This window comes from Berghia stephanieae, chromosome 10 (assembly GCF_034508935.2).
Source record: "Berghia stephanieae isolate SIO BIC M18660-M18661 chromosome 10, UCSD_Bste_1.3, whole genome shotgun sequence".
In the NCBI taxonomy this organism is placed as follows: Eukaryota; Metazoa; Mollusca; class Gastropoda; order Nudibranchia; family Aeolidiidae; genus Berghia; species Berghia stephanieae.
This window is the reverse complement of record NC_088369.1, coordinates 34480189-34501197: the sequence shown is the minus strand read 5'-3', so window position 1 is coordinate 34501197 and position 21009 is coordinate 34480189. Positions and strand designations below refer to the sequence as shown.

Genomic DNA, 21009 nt, shown 5'->3' with positions numbered 1-21009 from the left:
CACGCAAACCAAAACTTAGAATCTTTCACTCCCCTCTCTCTCTCTCTCTCTCTCTCTCTCTCTCTTTCTTTCTTCCCACTCCCAGTCCCTCCCTTCTCTCTCAGAATTACTACTTTCTCCGTACCACGGTCCCACAAGCAAATCCCCGGCTCACCCCCTCCCCACGTGCTTCTGTTTATGTGTATCTATGTGAGATCAGAATTAAAATCTCGGCGCCTCTCCTATCCGCCCGGTGTAAATTTCTAACTTGCGTTTATCTCGTGCGTTCATATTACTTCATAAAAATTCATCCATGCTTCGTCTCGCCAACAAGGCGAACTCTTCCAAACAAAAACAATAACTTTGGTGGGGGATTAATAATGTTCCGCTTTGTTTTGTTTAGAGAGTGAAACTTTCGACTTCTGTGATTTCGTGTGGACTACTATTCGTTGGATAAATATAGCAGTGGAAAGATTTAACTTAGATCTGGGTGAGTACCTTTATAACTCAAGGTGATTGATTATATATATATAATATATATATATATATATATATATATATATATATATATATATATATATATATATATATATGAGATAGACAAATCTATTTTCTATTGATAGTTCGAAGATGACGTCACTCAGGTCTTTGTTATTGTTTTTTGCCATCCGCGTTTATGAGTAATTCTCACTGAACTGTATTAACCTGACTATAAACGTTCATGGATACACACAGTTTTGTATGTTGATCCTTTATACTTCCGGATGGCAATGTTATGAGCTTCTTAGCCAAGCGCATACTATCTATAGCGACGAAGTTGATCTGTAGATACCATGCGATTCATGTCCCTCTACTTTGATTTGGTGTTTCTTTAACACGACCTAGCCTAGAACAGTGATCAGTTCTTATTAGAATGTGAGGCTATGTTGTCTTGTGGTATGACATTCGCTATCGGATCGGAAGGTTCAGAATTCGAGTCCCGCTATGAGCGGCGCTTAGTTGAGTCCTCGAAAAGCCTCTTTACTCATGACATTCTTTCATCGTTAACAGCGTTGTCTCTGTCTGAAGATAATAATTGTAATTTCTCATCCTTCATGTTAAGTATGGTTGTTGGCTAGGGACCCTTGTAAAGCGCCTATCAAAAATACAATAAATGAAGTGAGTAGGAAAGTGCCAGAAGACAACAGAGAATAAAAACTTCGCAGCGGCGACGGGGGCTCGAACCCGCGACCTTACTGGTACGACAACTCCACCTGGCCGGGGAGATCGTGACTCTACAGTAGGAGCTCGCGGGTTCGAACCCACATCGCCACTGAGAAGTTTTTATTCTCTGTTGTCTTCTGGCATTTTCCTGTTCACTTCATTTCTTGTTATTATCAACATAAGTGCCTGCTCCACTCACTTTTCTCTATAGATAGAATGCGCTTGGCCAAGGAGTTCACAACATTGCCATCCGGAAGTATAACGGACCAACACACAAACTCTGTGTAACCATGAACTTTTATAGTCTGGTTAATACAGTTTAGTGAGAACAACTCACAAACGCGGATGGCAAAAACAATAACAAAGGCCTGAGTGACGTCATCTTCGAACTATCTATTAAATATACAATAGTTCGATACTAAGATTACAAGCGTTTAGTGAGGCAACAAACGTTATTTAAATATATATATATATATATATATATATATATATAATATATATATATATATATATATATAGATTATCATCCCAGGCATTGATCACGTGCTTTACAGTTATTTTCGAATTTTTGGGGTCTTTCTTAAGAATTCAGAAAAAAAAACTGACATAGAGCATTTATATAGCGTAAAACGAAACTTAGGGTAACTTATTTTCATTATGGTGGGGAAAGATACCATTTCTTAAAATTTCAAAAATCTCAAAGCTCTTAATTCTTATCATCTTACTTCTAAATTCACTTTTATGGGATCCGTTTCTCCCGACATAATACCGTTTTAAGACGGTTGGTCACATATGTGTCTCAAAATTCAAAACTGTATAGATAGTTCGAAGATGACGTCACTCAGGTCTTTGTTATTTTTTTTTTGCCATCCGCGTTTTTGAGTAATGCTCATTGAACTGTATTAATCAGACTATAAACGATCACGGTTACACACAGCTTTGTGTGTTTGGTCCGGAATACTTCCCGATGGCAGTGTTATGAGCTCCTTAGCCAAGCGCATACTATCTATAGATAGAATGCGCTTGACCAAGGAGTTCACAACATTGCCATCCGGAAGTATAACGAACCAACACATAAACTCTGTGTAACCATGAACGTTTATAGTCTGGTAAATACAGTTTAGTGAGAACAACTCACAAACGCGGATGGCAAAAACAATAACAAAGGCCTGAGTGACGTCATCTGCATACTATCTATAAGGTCCGGGTAACTCAAAAGCTTAATATGTCATCAATTAATTGTACCGAAACTATAGATAGTATGCGCTTGGCTAAGAAGCTCATAACATTGCATCCGGAAGTATAACGGATCAACACACAAAACTCTGTATAACGATGAACTTTTATAGATAGTATGCAGATGACGTCAGTCGGGCCTTTGTTATTGTTTTTGCCATCCGCGTTTGTGAGTTGTTCTCACTAAACTGTATTAACCAGACTATAAAAGTTCATGGTTACACAGAATTTGTGTGTTGGTCCGTTATACTTCCGGATGGCAATGTTGTGAACTCCTTGGCCAAGCGCATTCTATCTATAGTCTGGTTAATACAGTTCAGTGAGAATAACTCACAAACGCCGATGGCAAAATATAACAAAAAAGGCTTGAGTGACGTCATCTTCGAACTATCTATAGATAGAATGCGCTTGGCCAAGGAGTTCACAACATTGCCATCCGGAAGTATAACGGACCAACACACAAACTCTGTGTAACCATGAACTTTTATAGTCTGGTTAATACAGTTTAGTGAGAACAACTCACAAACGCGGATGGCAAAAACAATAACAAAGACCTGAGTGACGTCATCTGCATACTATCTATATCAGGGGCAGCGTGGCTCAGCGGTACGATCTTTGCTCCGTATCCGAAAGGTACAGAGTTCGAATACCCGCTGCGCTGTGTGGCCTTGAGCAAGTCACCTTGCCCTAGCTCAGTTTGCTAGCGCTGCACTGCGGCTGAAACCTGGCTTATTCCAGTCTTCCCTTGGAATAGACCTTAAAGACAAATTTCCCCTATGGAATGAATGAAGAGAATCTTATTTATTTATTCATTTATATGAGGATGAATTGTTGCTTAAAATTTAATCTGAAGCTTAATTTTTTAAAAAGATTTAGCTCACATAAATGACTTCGTTCAATAGAATGAATTTTGTTTCTTAAATTTCAAAATATCATAATTTTTGAATGCTGATATTTTAAAAAAAAATATTAACCTCACTTTTTTCTTCTAGTTAATTCTGACAAAATACTTGACAGACGCCGTGGTTCATAAATTCAAGCATAAGCTTGACTAATGAACTTTGAATTGAAATAAATGCTTTCATTGAGCAGATTGAGTTTTGATATAACAATTCAAAACTCTTTTATTCACAAATTCTGGCCAGTTTAACTGTAACTAACTCAATCCTACAGATTTTTGCTTCTTTTCAAAAGCAGCGTGGTTCAGCGATACGATCTTTGCTGCGTACCCGAGAACAGGAACCCAGTTCGATCATTGTTTTCGAACTACGAAAAAGAACACATTTTAACACTTACGAATCTAACACAGCCGTTGTGCCATGCCAAGCGTTAATTAATTCCGTCAGGAAACCCAATTTCAACATGTTTTCATTCAGTTTATATATAGTGACGTATATATTTGTTTCTGTTTTTACTATAGATAGTATGCGCTTGGCTAAGAAACTCACAACATTGACACCCGGAGTTATAACGGACCAACACACAAAAACTATGTGTAATCAAGAACTGTTATAGATAGAACGAAGATGAAGTCTCTCAGGTCTTTGTTATTGTTTTCTGCCATCCACGTTTATGAGTACTTCTCACTAAGCTGTATGAAGCAGACGATGGGTTACATAATTTGTGTGAGAAAATTATACCAAAATCAACAACATCACATAGCTCAGTTGGTAGGGCAATCGCTTCACACGCGCAAAGGGACCGAGATCAATCCCTGGTGAAGTCGGGATTAATTATGATGGCCGCCCCCCCCCCTCCCCCCTCCCACCCCACCCCCAGTTCTCATTCTGTCCACCCAGCAATGATTTGGTATTTGAGTCTCTTTGATCTGGCGGAAAGTAGGTACTATACTTTCCGATGGTCTTGCGTTCTAATCAAAGGGTTGCAAGAAATACTTTTCACCGTTTCACGTTACATAGACCGGGATAAAAAATAACCAAACAACCCAGGCTCCATTTGGCCAATGGTTCTGAAGGATAGCTATTACAACAACGTCACGCTGTTTACCTGAAAGATACGTCATAATAAAGTGTTTCGCGTTCACATAACTGTGAAGAAAAGAGTCACTTTTATCTTCCACAAGTAGAGCCACATGTCGTGCACTTCACATCATTATACATACTGAAAAAGACATGTGCATATAATATTTCGATGCTAAACAACCTATCTGGCAAAATATTGATTTTCATGGATTTGTTATCAGTGGTTTGAGTTTTTAAAAAAAACATTAAAAAAAACAACAACAACAAAACAAAAAAAAAACAAACAAACAAACAAACGTGAGCGTTTATATAGCGCAATATCCACTAAACATTCTCAAAGCGCTTTACAAAGGGTCCCTAGCCAAAAGCAACACTTAACTTAACATGTTGAACGAGACCCGGTTCCTGTCATATTTAACATTCATCAAGCAACATCAGGGAGGCAGCGTGGCTCAGCGGTACGGTCTTTGCTTCGTACCCTGAAGGTACCGAGTTCGATCACCCGCCACTCACTGCGTTGTGTGACCTTCAGCAAGTCACCTCGCCCTAGCTCAATTTACGGCGCTGCACTGCGAATGACGCCCGTGTTATTCCAGTCTCTCCTTGGAATAGACCCTAGAGAAAAATTTCCCCTATGGGTGGATGAATAAAGGGAATTTCATTTTATTTATTTTATTTATTTAACCAAATAATTGTATTAATCAAAAGTCTAGTATTCCAAACATGCGACCAATTCCCTCGCTCCCAAGGTCGCTATTGGTTGAGAACTCTACAAGAAATGAAAAAAAGGCAGCAATACATGCATTTATATGGACCGAGATTATTGGATTATTCATTGTCAAAGAAACACAAGACTTCATTCAAGGAGCCCGTCAGAGAACTCAGGGATTCGAAATATCTAATTTAGGTCAAAGATTGTTTTTATTACGTACTCCGTCAAAACATCACACGACTTGCATAATATCAGTCTAAGATCTAATTGAATTAAATTGAATTTTTTGTTTATGGTTTTTGGTTTTATTTGAAATCTCAATTTAACCTCATAACAAATGATAGAAGAAAAAAAATATAACGAAATAAATACAGATAGATAGATAGATAGATAGATAGATAGATAGATAGATAGATAGATAGATAGATAGATAGATAGATAGAAAGATAGATGGATAGATAGATAGATAGATAGATAGAAAGATAGATGGATAGATAGATAGATAGATGGATAGATAGATAGATAGATAGATAGATAGATAGATAGATAGTTAGATAGATAGATAGATAGATAGATAGATAAAAAGACAGATAGAAATATAGAGAGGTCGATAGAAAGATAAAAAGACAGACAGACAGACAGACAGACAGACAGACAGACAGACAGACATAAAGGCAGTAAGATTAATTCTAAAATATGAATAAAAATATAGATAGATAGATAGATAGATAGATAGATAGATAGATAGATAGATAGATAGATAGATAGATAGATAAATAGATAGATAGATTGAAAGATGGATAGAGATAGATAAATAGATGGAATTATAGATGGAGAGAGAGAGAGAGAGAGAGAGAGAGAGAGAGAGAGAGAGAGAGAGAGAGAGAGAGAGAGAGAGAGAGAGAGAGGCGATGGTAGTGTGTTTGTGTGTGTCGAGGGGGCGGTTGGGGGGTTGGGGGGGGGGGTGCGATGAAACTATAAATCTCGCAGGTCAGAGGGCATGGAGGCGCACGCCTCTTGAAAATATGGCGGCTTCCCAAGATTGCTGTAAATTTATTTTTTTGTTTCCTCATTATTGTAAACGAATTCTGGACCCGTTTCATCTTCAATCACACACAGCAGATCTTACAAAATCAACATTCATTTTTTTCCTCATCCTCGAACATAAAATTTGTATGCATCGGTGTTCTCAGACAATAAATCTGTAAAATTCAGACTGAAAATAAATAATGCAAACGGATAAAATAAATTGTTTCTTCACTACATGTCGTGCATTATATTAATATGGCGATTCTGATACACAGAAGTATATAAACTGTTCCTCGCAAAAACAAAACAAATATCTACGTCATAAAAGCCCCCCCCCCCCCCAAAAAAAAAACAAAAACAATGTGAAATTGAATGTAAGCTTCTATTTAATAAAAATATACGAAAACAGATAAAATGGACGTTTCGGGTTTCCCCTTTATCAACAAAACAGGATGAATGAAACACTCCAGACGAATGAGATAATGCGGTAGTGGCGTTGTTAAGATGAATATTTTGGTTTATTCATCTTAACGCCACTATCTCATTCGTATTATTGGTTTATTCCTCCTGTTTTGTTGACAAAGGGGAAACCCGAAATGTCCATTTTATATGTTTCGTATATTAAATTGAAAGCTTTCATTCAATTTCACATTCTTATTTATTTATTTCTTCGAGCTTTGAGCAGCACCATTTACTTTACTTTCCGTTTTTTTTTTTAATGAAACGATAAGAGGTTTTCAATTTTTATCATAAGCAAAGCATTTCAGTTTGTCTTGGGGGGTTTTGATTTTCACACTAACATTTTCTGTCTAGATATATTATGTTTTCGTTGAGAAAATCAATTTTCCACCAGGCATTTTAGGCATTCGATTCTATTATTACGGCGGTTTACAGCAAGTATTTATAGGATTTCCTTTTTTGTATGGGGCAAACTATGGCAAACAGATTTCGATGTGTCTGATTCTCTATAGATGTCGCTGGTCTGATTCATTCATGACTTTTTTGTATGGGGCAAAATATGGCAAACAGATTTCGATGTGTCTGATTCTCTATAGATGTCGCTGGTCTGATTCATTCATGACTTTTTTGTATGGGGCAAAATATGGCAAACAGATTTCGATGTGTCTGATTCTCTATAAATGTCGCTGGTCTGATTCATTCATGACTTTTTTGTTTGTTGATGTCGTGCGTACCTCCTGATTTCAAAAAAAAAGTTGAGCTTGATCTTTTATATAGCGCAATAAATATCCACTAAACGTGCTCAAAGCGCTTTACAAAAAGGGTCCCTGACAAACAGCAACACGTAACATAGATAACGAGACATGACGCCTGTTAGGCGATAATATACATTTTTCCCCGACAGAGACGACGCTGTTAACGGCCAGGTACTTATTTTACATCTGAGTACGGTGTGAGAGAATGTGAGTAAAGAGTCTTTTTCAAGGACTCAACTATGCGTCGAGCGAGGCTCGAACCCATGACCTTCTGATCCAAAAACGAGTGTTATATCAGTGTCGTGCGTCGTATCTCCTGAGGTTCGATCAACCGTAGAGACAGGGTGATTTTTAGGAGGGAATTTGTTCTTGTATTTTTCTAACTACTTTGTCTGACACTGTTTCACACAAGCATCAGCAATAAAAAATTTGAATATTTCATATGGTACAGAAAAACCAAGGATTGATTCGTTGACTGATTAACTGATTAATTTATTTAATGTAAGATTAACTGACCAATTGATAATGATGATAATTTTTGGTGTCGAATTGCCACAATCGTAACAAATTGAGAACGAAATGAATATGTTTATGTTGTGTATATCGCACGTGTGAAAGAAAGAGAGGAGAGAGAGAGAGAGAGAGAGAGAGAGAGAGAGAGAGAGAGAGAGAGAGAGAGAGAGAGAGAGAGAACAAATAAGTAGGAGTGAAATATCTGTTCAATGTTACAGTTATCATTTAACGTTATAACAAGTGTAACTAAACGACAAATTGCCATATTTATGGACAATAAAGATCTATTATTATTATTATTATTATTATTATTATTATTATTATTATTATTATTATTATTATTATTATTATTATTATAAGCCTTTTCATATCTTTTTTTTCTTTTTGTGCGGCTATGTGGTCTAATGGTATGACACTCGCTTTCGGATCAGAAGCTCCTGGGTTCGAGCCTCGCTCGGTGCATAGTTGAGTCCTTGGACTGAGGTGTAAAATGATTACCTGGCCGTTATCAGCGTTATCTCTGTCGCAGGAAAAGATATATTTATTTTAAACTTAATGTTATGCTTTGAAAGTCTGGGTAAATCAAAAATTCTTTCTCTCTCTCTCTCTCTCTCTCTCTCTCTCTCTCTCTCTCTCTTTATATATCTCTCTCTTTATCTCTTTCTCTCTTTATCTCTCTCTCTATCTCTCTCTCTCTCTCTCTTTTTCTCTCTCTCTCTTTATCTCTCTCTCTCTCTATCTCTCTCTCTCTATCTCTCTCTCCCTTTATCTCTCTCTCTTTATCTCTCTCTCTCTCTCTCTCTCTCTCTCTCTCTCAATGTATGCGTCCCCTCTTTATTTTCCATTGTTGCTTTGTTAGATCCCATAGTCCAAAACACAAGTATACATGTACTACTGTTTCAAGGCACGTCTGCGATTTAAATATTATGCAAAAGTCTTGTGTCCTTTAAACGTATTATTATGCGTTGAAAGTAAGGCTATATCAATTCACTCTCTCTCTCTCTCTTTCTCCCTCTCTCTCTCTTTCTCTCTCTCTCTCTCACTCTCACTCTCTCTCACTCTCTCTCACTCTCTCACTCTCTCTCTCTCTTTCTCTCTCTCTCACTCTCTCTTTCTCTCTCTCTCACTTTCTCTCTCTTTCTCTCTCTCTCTCACTCTCTCTCTCACTCTCTCTCACTCTCTCACTCTCTCTCTCTTTCTCTCTCTCTCACTCTCTCTTTCTCTCTCTCTCTCACTTTCTCTCTCTTTATCTCTCTCTCTCTCTCTCTCTCTCTCTCTCTCTCTCTCTCTCTCTCTCTCCCTCCCTCTCTCTCTGTCTATCTCAACTTATGCGTCCCCTCTTTAGTTTCCATTCTTGCTTTGTTAGCTCCCATCGTCCAAAACACAAGTAGACATATTTTTTGCCATATCTCGCATCAACCTCATCAAACTTGACAACCGCCCAACAAACCGTGACAAAGAATTCTATGCAGGCAAAAAAAAAAAAACAACAACAAAAAAAAAACAAAACAAAAAAAAAAAAAAAAACCAAAACATAAAAACAAATAAGGGACCAAAGAATGTTTATGTGGAACTTGGGTAGTGCTCGTTAGTTGGAACAAATCTATGTAAAGCGCCAAAATATCTCACTAGCAGCCGAAGTTCTATCCCGCGTTATTTGAGATTTTTAATTCAGCCTTGATATAGCGCAATATCCAACAAACGTGCTCAAAGCGCTTTACAAAGGGTCCCTGACCAACAGCAACACGGAACTTAAAGAACTAGACATGACGCCTGTTCGGCGATACTACAGTTTTATTTCAGACAGAGACAACGCTGTTAACGGTCAGGTGCTCATTTTACACCTGAATACTGTGAGAGAATGTGAGTAAAGAGTCTTTTCCAAGGACTCAACTATGCACTGAGCGAGTGTCATACCACAAGACCACATAGCCGTATTTATTGGCTTATCTGTCCGTTCAACACAGCTTTACAGTAACAAAACATATTTTTTCAATTTTAGCCACAGACTTTTTAATTTAATTTCAATAGACTTTTTAAAAATAAACATTTCGTCACGCCATCATTATAGGGAATGAGATTAGCGGAAGAGTCGCGTCCTTTGATTGGACGTCACCTATAGTCTGTGACGTCACCGGCGGAAAAGTTTTTAGAGATAGAACGTCATGTTGGTTGTGCTCATGCGTCTCTCGTCCTCGCTTCCGCTTTTCACCCATGTTGTCCAAGAAAGCGAACTGGAGGTTAATAATCTTGCTCAAGGATAAAAACAAAATAAACGAAAGTGCTGGAAGCGGGGCTCGAACCTGGGACCTTACCTAGCCGTCAACAGCGTCATCTCTGTTGGGGAAAAAAAGTATTATCTATCTAACAGGCGTAATGTCTCGTTATCTATGTTACGTGTTGCTGTTGGTCAGGGACACTTTGTAAAGCGCTTTGAACACATTTAGTGGATATATTAATCAGGAGGGTCACAGTGCCATGCCTTAACCACTCGGCCACTTCGCCGCCCCCCCCCCCCCCCTTTTCAATACATACATTTGCAAAAAAAAAAAAAAAAAAAAAAGAAGGTTATTTAAATAACCAATTCGGCCTACAGCGTAATTTACGAAAGGCATAATAATATAGGGTTGGACGCAACTGTAGGATAATCGTTCACTCCTGATAAATCTATAACCACTATCTCTTTCAATATTCCTTCCTTTAATCAAATCATAGTCACCCACGTATCTATCATCACACCCCCCCCCCCCCCTCCATCCCAATCTGTTCGTCCCTGAATATTATATTTCCCTATACCCCTGTCCTAGACAAGGGTAGTTGTTATGACAACAAGAACATCAATAACAAGGTAACTGTCAAATTCCATAGAAAACCTTGATCCGTCGCCATGACCGGAAATTGATGTCGACTCCATTAGTTCCCGGTCATCTCCAAAACGATCTTTACAAGTGTTTGGGTTATTGCCCTTCTTCAATGGAAGTGATATATTATTATGGTGACATAAAAATAAGATAAAATGTGATAAGCTTTCTATGATACTTTTAAAAATAATAATGTTATATCTATGATTGGAGTGAGGGGAACATGCACAAATTAATAATGATGGCGACGATGGTGCAGATGATGATGTGATGACGATGATGATGATGATGATGAAGATGATGATGATGATGATGATGATGATGATGATGATGATGATGATGATGAAGATGATGATGATGATGATGATGATGGATGATGATGATGATGATGATGATGATGATGATGATGATGATGATGATGATGATGATGGTGACGAGGATGATGATGATGGTGATGAGGATGATGATGATGATGATGATGATGATGATGATGATGATGATGATGATGATGATGACGAGAATGAGGATGAAAATGATTATGATGACAATGATGATGATGATGTTATGATGATGTTGTTGATGATGATGATGACGATGATGATGATGATGATGATGATGATGATGATGATGATGATGATGATGATGATGATGACGAGAATAAGGACGAAGATGATTATGATGATAATGATGATGACAATGATGATGAGGATGATGATGATGATGATGACGATGATGATGATGAGAATAAGGATGAAAATTATTATGATGATAATTATGATGACAATGATGATGATGATGATGTTTTAAGAGGAACTCGAATGAATTACTCATTAATTTACACTATTTTGGCATTTTTTTGAGTTTACACTATTTTGGAATTTTTTGCTATGATGTGTCTGACATTTTTTTATTTTCAAAATCGGCCAAGACTGCCTAATACCGATATGTCAGAAAACCACCGGAGTGTACTGTAGCCATCGTTAACATAATAATAATATAGCCTGACACTAGAACCCTCTTAGACTTATAGTCTGACGTCATTTTTTAGGTTTTTGCACCGTCGAGTGAGATGTCGTTAGTAGAGCTCGGGGAAAAAGTGATTCCATTGGTTGAACTATTGAATAGAGCCCACGATTTGTTTTCTTTTGTGGCCAAAGACTTGTTTAAAAAGTCGTCGAGGGAGGCAAGGAAAAATGGCGATCATTCTCATCTTTCGTGGTCTCTAATGAGTGTCTGTGATACAACACGCGTTTTATATTGGAATGTTTCTCTCTCTCTCTCTCTCTCTCTCTCTCTCTCTCTCTCTCTCTCTCTCTCTCTCTCTGTGTGTGTATCAGTCTCTCTGTCTGTCTGTCTGTGTGTGTATTTGTCAGTCTCTCTCTCTCTCTCTCTCTCTCTCTCTCTCGCTCCCCTTTTATCTATCACTCTATCTATCTATATATCTATCTATCAATCTATTAATCTATCTATCTATCTATCTATCTATCTATCTATCTATCTATCTATCGATCTGTGTGTGTGTGTGTGTACGTTTGTATTTATGTGTGCATGTGCGTGTGTGCATGCGTGTGTGTGTGTTTACTTGAACTCTGTCATATCCTTCCATCGCTTTATCAATAATTTTCGTTAATTTATTTTTCTTTGCATTGTCTTTAACAATGAATTAAATAATGATAAACCCAATTATTTAAAATATCAAATTTGAGACCTTTTTAACAAGTTTGAAGTCATATTGTTGACTTGTATAGCCTGACGCTTTGACTTGTCATTTTGACGTTATTTTTAGGTAAGAGCACCGCCTTGTGAGTTGTCGCTTTGCCAATCTTGCGGCTATGTGGTCTTGTGGTATGACACTCGCTTTCGGATCGGAAGGTCCTTGGGTTCGAGCCTCGCGCTCGGCGCATAGTTGAGTCCTTGGAAAAGGCTCTTTACTCACATTCTCTCACCGTACTCAGGTGTAAAATGAGTACTTGGCCGTTAACAGCGTTGTCTTTCTCCGAAAAATTGTAATATCGCCTAACAGGCGGCATGTCCCGTCCTACATGATAAATGTTGCTTTTGACCAGGGACCCCTTGTAAAGCGCTTTGAGCACATTTAGTGGATATTGCGCTATATAAAGACCAATTTAAAAAAAAGCTCAAGGAACGGATTAAATGATCCCATTGATTGTCCAACTCACTCTATGCAATTACTTGTGGTGGTCGTCGCCCTGTAATTTGACGAAAGAGTGACAATGGTATGAAGAGGTTTCCGATGAGAACAATACAAGTCCCGGACTTGATCCAACCCGTACACATGTGACCTCTCAAAACGGTATTAAGTCGGGATGATTAAGATGCTGAAAATGGAATTTGTAGCCAGAAATATAATGCTTAAGTTGAGTTTATATGCTTTATAGAGGAGAAGGAATATCATATTTTACTGTGCTAAATACCAACGTTTCATATTTTTGACCAGTTTTAACTATAATTTGACTTTTTAGCATCTGGTTCATCCCGACATAATACGTTTTGAGACGAGGGGTCACATATATGCAGATCTGACATCTGAATCCACTTTAACATTGTTGTAACGGACAATATGTTGCGTGATTTTGTTAGAGATTACCATTACAACAATGTGCTCATAAGAATTGGGTTATCAGACGTGCAAATAGTGCACGTTGACTTTGAACTCATCAGCTCTTGAAGGACAAGGGGGAAAAGTAAATTATGGCCATGGTTCGTCTAGCTACCAAAATGATCATTTTGTCATTCGTCTCGTGGTGTGGTGGTGCACCACTTGCTTGAATGTCAACCTCTTGAAGACCTGAGATGCACATTCCTCCCAGCAAATCCAAGCATCAGTAACACACTATATATAGTCACCTGGACACCAACAACTACAAAAGACGTCTAACTTCTACGTCATGGCACAAGACCGAAGGTCTAGAGCTCAGGTGGTCGCTTGTTCTGATAAGTAAGTAAGTAATAAATAAAGTAAAATAAAAATAATAAAATTGAGCTTTATATAGCGCAATATCCACCAAATGTGCTCAAAGCGCTTTACAAGAGGTCCCTGGTCAACAGCAACATTTAACATGTAGGCCTGTTAGGCGATAATACCATTTTTCGGACAAAGACAACGCTGTTAACGGCCAGGTATTAATTTTACACCTGAGTACGGTAAGAGAAAGTGAGTAAAGAGCCTTTTCCAAGGACTCAACTATGCGCCTAGCGCGAGGCTCGAACCCAGGACCTTCCGATCCGAAAGCGAGTGTCATACCACAAGACCACATAGCCGCACAAGTAAGACATTCGTCTAGGATTTTTGTTTAGATTTCACTGTGGAAGTAGGGCATTTTCAGGATCTGTCACTTGTTGCCGTGGAAGCACCTGCTGGTTTGTTTTGGTTTACATTCCAGTCACAGTTCAAAGGTCATTTTCGAGAACGTTTTTTATTAACCAGTTAAACTGCCGTACTCTAGAAAAACACGTATTTGAAAGTTTGACGAGGAAACTTGTCTTAAATCTTGGCAAAAACGCTCCAACCTGGTATTCCAGTATTATAATGGGGGTGAAATAGATGAAGAGATCTGAATATAAAGCCAACATGAATAGAACTAAGATTTAACATTTTAAATTTGATTAAAATTTTTTTTTTTTAATTTAGAAAGTTCAATCTCCCCAATGAAAGCATTTTGCATCCTAACGTCTCAAAACGGTTACTATGCTACATTAGATGGACGATACAAGTTACGATACTTGAATACGATAACTTTCATTCACAACAATCAGCACAATATTAAATAAGGTGATCAAAACGCCTTGCAAAGGGTATGTCGGGGTCGACGTGAGCATATAAACAGGTCTGACATCCGAACCCGATTATGGGCCTAGTTTAATATTGTGTGAAGTGGACAATATTTTGCGTCATTGTTTGAGATTTTAATTACAACAATGAGCCCATAAAGAAGTGGGTTATCAGACCTGTAAATAAGTGCACGTCTGTCGGTGTCAATAAGATGCCAAAGACAACAAAAAATATGTGAGAATTTAGTTTTTATCTCTTAAAGATACTGTACCCATTGTTCTAAATAAAACACATACAATTAACCAAAGTTTCATATTATTTTTTTTATAACTGTAAATTGAGTATTTTGCATCTAAACCGCCCCAAACATAATACGGCTCTGAGTAGGCCATTGGTCACATTAGACAAAAACAGCAACTCATTTTTAAAAATAGATTAAGCTTAACTCTCTACTTACCGATCATTTTCAGTATTTTCCCTAAAATGGCAGGCTTACCCAGCAGAAAAATGGATTTTTAAAACTCCAACAAGCTCTCAACAAAACAACTTCATGTTCTTATTAATTAAACAAAGATCATTCTTCCAAATCTGTGATATGCAACATAAATTTGAATTACAAAAAAATGTATATTATGTCGTCGCAAATGTGACGATTTTGGTGGTAGGTGGTAAGGAAGGGTTAAGCTTAACATTCAATTTCAATCATGAGATTCATCCCGACATAATACAACACCGTTTTGAAACGATGGGTCACAATATGATGTGTAAAAACATAAAACATAGCCCCAAGACTGCTTTGTCTTCTTGCATCCACATCCAACACCCTCTCCATACATTTATATTATTTCCACATTTGTGACCCTTCGCCTCAAAACGGTATTAAGTCGGGATGGTTAAGATGTTGAACATTGACTGTATAGCCAGAAATGTCAGACTTGTGTTGAGTTTATATGTTTTATTGAGGAGAATGCTTACCATATCATAGGGTGCTAAATACCAACTATTTATATTTTTGACCAGTTTAACAATTAATTCCGCTTTTACGAATATGGTTCGTTCCGACATAATACCGTTTTGAGACGATGGGTCACATTTGACAAAATGTGATAGTTTGTATGTAACCTTACATATTTGTGTTTTGTTGTTTGTCTCATGACGAAGGTCAAGGACCGAAACATTTTTTGTTTTGTGTTGTTCCCTTATGTATATATGAGTCACATTTACTCACTTTATCTTTCTCTCCCTCTTAGCCTTTGCGCTGAGTCTTTGTGTAAATTTCAAATTGAAAATTAGACAGCAGTCACCGGTGTAAGATATAGATCTGAACAAGTGTGTATGGATAGTATGCGCTTGGCTAAGAAACTCGCAACATTGCCATCCAGCAAAACCATGTGTAAACATGAACTTTTATAGTCTGGATAATACAGTTAAGTGAGAATTACTCATAAACGTGGATGGCAAAAACAATAACAAAGACCTGAGAGACGTCAACTTCCTTCTATCTATGGAGCGGCTATGGTCTAGTTGTCTAGTTGTTGGCACTCGCTTTCGGATCGGAAAGTCCTGGGTTCGAGGCTCGATCGGCGCATAGTTGAGTCCTTGGAAAAGACCCTCTACTCATATTCCCTCACCGTACTCAGGTGTAATATGAGTACGTGGTCGTTAACAGCGTTGTTTCTGTCGGAAAAAATTGTATTGTCGCCTAACAGGTGTCATGTATCGTTCTTTGTGAAGCGATTTGAGCACGTTTAGTGGATATTGCGCTATATAACAGCTCAATTTAATTTTTTTTTAAAATGAAAAGTGCCAAAGCAAGAAAGAAAAATACTAGAAAAAAAAAAACGTTCCCAAAAAATCAGTCTTCCTCGACTGAATGGGGATCGAACCTCTGACCTTCCGATTGCCGGCGTTAATCAGGAGGTCTGAAGTTTGATCCCCAGTCCCCAGTTTTTTGGAGGGATGTTTTTCTTTCTTTCTTTGTCTGACTCCTTTCATACACATTCGTTCTTGTGTAAATGCATTTTACGCACACCACTCCACATGTATTCGATACATGACTGGAAGTTAACAAGCAATTTCACATTACAGAAACCGGAATAAGCTTGACTGGTTCTATAATATGTCAATCCACATGTATCGATACATAACTGGTAACAAGCAATTTCACGTTACAAAATCTGGAATAAACTTGACTGGTTCTATAATATGTCAATCCACATTATGTATTCGATACATGACTTGTAGGTAACAAGCAATTTCACGTTACAGAAACCGGAATAAACTTGACTGGTTCTATAATATGTCAATCCACATGTATTCGATACACGACTTGTAGGTAACAAGCAATTTCACGTGACAGAAACCGGAATAAACTTAACTGGTTCTTTTATAATAATATGTGATATGCTTGATAGTAAAGGAATCGTCGTTTTGTCTCGTGTACTCTCTGAACTGATGGCATCTACGTTGAGTTCATCTATAGATAGTATGCGCTTGGCTAAGAAGCTCATAACATTGCCATCCGGAAATATAACAGACCAACACACAAAACTCTGTGTAACCTTGAACGTTTATAGTCTGGTTAATACAGTCCAGTGAGAATTACTCATAAACGCGGATGGCACAAAATAATAACAAGGACCAGAGTGACGCCATCTTCGTTCTATGTATAGATAGTTCGAAGATGACGTCACTCAGGTCTTTGTTATTGTTTTTTGCCATCCGGGTTTATGAGTAATGCTCACTGAACTCTATTAACCCGACTAAAAACGTGCATGGATACACACAGTTTTGTGTGTTGGTCCGTTATACTTCCGGATGGCAATGTTATGAGCTTCTTAGCCAAGCGCATACTATCTATAAATGAAACGTAACAACTTCAAGATGTGCCCACCCTACGCCCACCCTCTCGTGTCCTATACTAAAACAACCCGATAACTCAGCACGTTGCTCTTGTTTCTACCTATCTTCCAGCTGAAGTGTAAACAAAGAGTTTGAAAGTAAATATTAGGCAATGCATGGCATAGTATGTGTGTGTGTGTATATATATATATATATATATATATATATATATATATATATATATATATATATATATATATATATATATATATAAATATATTATAGATTACTGAATTTATTGAAAATTGTTCATGATTAATCTTATCAGAAGTTTACAGAGCTTAGAGTATAGTGTTTTTAAAAATCCTACATAAGTCTCCAAAAAAAAAAGTGAGAAATTTTTCCAAGTCTGAAAATAACAAACTAACAAATAAATCAGTTTAAAATAGTTCAAGGTGCGTAAACGATATCTGACTTTGAGGGAAAATCTACATAACGAAACGAAATTTCAAGCAAAACTTTCATCATAATAAGAGTTTGAACTCGTCGAACTGAAGGAAACACGAAAACGAAGTTAGGCTTGTTGTTTCAATAACAAATGGAATGATAAAAATAACACGTTTTTACGGAGAATTCTAATTTACTTAACATTTGTTGTTTACATATGAATAAAAAGGGGAAATAAATCTTTGTCCTGTTGTTGTGTCTGTTGTGATGGGTGTGATCTTTCGGCTAGAAACGGCCATCAGAGTTTGAACCTCGGGGAACGGACATTTTCTTTGTAAGAAACAAAAATGAATAAATCAGCTTCCAAAAAAAAAAAAAAATACAAAATACATTCGGTTCATTCACACATAATTAAAAAAATTGAGCATTTATATAGAGCAATATCCACTAAAATCTTCTCAATGCACTTTACAAGGTGTCCCTGGCCAACAGCAACACTTAACGTATAGGACGAGATAATATGACGACTGTCAGGCGATATTACATTTTTTTTCGAGAGAGAGATAAAGCTGTTAACGGACAGGGAACCTTTTCGGGCTTCAAACACTGCAAAAACCATAAAGACAAAACCAAAAACAAAGCCCATACCGCTGTGCTACGCTGACCTCTAACTCAATGATTAGGGCGGTGGGTCATTTTATGGTCTATACGTTATTTTCCATCCCATTCCATGTGCGGCTTCGTGGTCTTAGGGTATAACACCCAGCCTCGGACTGGAATGTCCAAGGTTCGAGTCCTGGCTACGCTGAACGGTGCAAAGTTGAATCGATGGAAAAGGTTCCTTATTCACGTCACATTCTTTCACCGTACTCAGGTGTAAAACCGTACTCAAGTATAAAACCATACTCAGGTGTAAAACCGTACTCAGGTGTAAAACGAGCGTCGCCTGGCCGTTAGCAGCGTTGTCTACGTCGGGTAAAAATATTTGAAATATAATCTCCTTACAGGCGTCATGTCTTATCCTACATGTTAAGTGTTGTTGTTGTTGGTTTTGAGCCTTTTGCAAGGCGTTTTGATCACGTTATTTAATATTGTGCTGATTGTTGTGAATGAAAGTTATTGTATTCAAGTATCGTAACTTTTATCGTCCATCTAATGTAGCATCGTTCACAACTAGCGGTTGTTCTACTGACTACCTTGTCAGGAGTCATATCCAACCGTCATCCTGTACACATGTATCTTTTGTGATATTCTGTTAAATAAAGTTTCTTACTGATCGAAGGAAAGAGAGCTAGAGGAAGACAAAGAACGACTTATCTAAATAACCTAAGAATGGCCTAATGTGACTTAAAAAGCAACACAGATTTCACGCGCACCGCAGAGGATCGTGATTTGTCGAGACAGCTGACTGGCAACGTGCTCAAGAGCACAAGCCACGATGGATGAAGATGACTGTAACAATTATTGGTTTGTAGATTCTTGGAAAGATACATATAATAAATTAATGATCTAAGAACACAACACTGATATATTAATCTGAAAAAGCGTGTATGAAACAGTGCCAGGCAAACCAAGTCAGAAAAATACAAGAACAAACTAAAAAAAATAAAGAACAAAAAAGCCATTCCAGAAAATGAGACTTCCTCGCCTTGTTCTACATAAACACGATCAAGTGTTTTTTTTTTCTTTTCTCAAATCTTAGAAGGCTTCGTTTCCAACGTCTTACAGCACGTCTCTGCCCTGTGTGTTGTTGTCAAAAAGGTTTAATAAACAAAAAAATGAACATAACAGCTTTCAAAAAAAAAAAAGAACAAAATACCAAACACGGAACGTTTAGGCCTCAAAACCCTTCTTCAGCCAACAACAAGAAACAATAATGACATAAATACATTACTAAATTCCAGATAGTCTATCCAGATAGTCTATCTGGAATTTAGTAATGTATTTATGTCTTTATTGTTTTTTGTTGTTGGCTGAAGAAGGGTTTTGACCCCGAAACGATCCGTGTTTGGTATTTTGTTCTTTTTTTGAAAGCTGTTATATTATTTTTTTGTTTATTACTATTTACAGTCCACAGCTTCTTGCAGCCTAATTAGTATCACTTTGTCAAAAAGGTTTGGATTGTTATTTTTGATCATTAAATTTTTTTTTCAATCGATTTGTTAAAATGTATATTTTTGCCTACATCACGTATAGTTTCCCTCCCAGACGCTTTCTCGCAAAGGCTAGTTAGACACTTAAGGTTTCCTTTCTTTTATAACGGGGAAAATGTCCAAATTGTCGATACTTCACGTTAACAAGGAGTTGTTTTTATTTTAAATTGGTCTTCCAGAAGACTTATTCGTTGCTTAAAAAAAATTGGACAGTACAATATATAATTCCTAGCATCCACTTTAGGTACTAGAATTATTTTAAAAAATAATACTTGTAAGTTTTTCTCATGTTAATATTTATAGACTAACTTTCACGACAATGGCCGTCAATTTTGCGGCTATTTAGAAATTGAGATTTTATATGGCGCAATATCCACTAAACGTGCTCAAAGCGCTTTACAAGGGGTCCTGTCCAACAGCAACATTTAACATGTAGGACAGGACATGACGTCTGTTCGGCGATATTACAATTTTTTTCGGACAGAGACAACGCTGTTAACGGCCAGGTCCTCATTTTACACCTTGAGTACGGTGAGAGAAAATGAGTAAAGAGCCTTTTCCAAGGACTCAACCATCCGCCAAGCGAGGCTCGAAGCCAGGACCTTCCGATCCGAAAGCGAGTGTCATACCACAAAAAACAAAACAAAAAATAAAATAAAAAAATAAAACAAAACACAAAGGATCCACCAAAAAAAAAACAACAATCAAAGAAAAAACAAAACAAAATAACAACAAAACAAACAAAAAATAAATTGAAACAAACGAACAAAAAAAAATGAAAAAAAAACGAAATGAAAAAAAAGAACAAAATAACAAAAAGGGACCCAGCGATGGAAGTACCAACAGGATTTCTCTCTCATACGACTTGCCTGCAAATAAACCACCGCCTTAAACACAACAATGCTTCATACAATCACACCCCGTGATGCATAGACTTCATATCATCATAGTATATTCCGCTCCGATATAATATTATTATTCTATGACCCCAAACTCGTTTTAGAGAAAAAGTCAAACTCTTTGAACTCCTCTGCCAAACAGAAACC

General features: G+C 37.3%; 1 protein-coding gene across 1 annotated transcript in view; it reads left to right on the top strand.

Moving 5' to 3' along the window:
* The first annotated feature begins 273 nt into the window (after positions 1–273).
* The window catches only part of LOC144981024 (uncharacterized), a 342192-nt gene continuing 321456 nt past the window's right edge, over positions 274–21009 (top strand). The window contains exon 1 of the mRNA XM_078929090.1: positions 274–469. The gene's annotated coding sequence lies outside the window, so the exon portion shown is untranslated. The remainder of the gene's footprint in view (positions 470–21009) is intronic.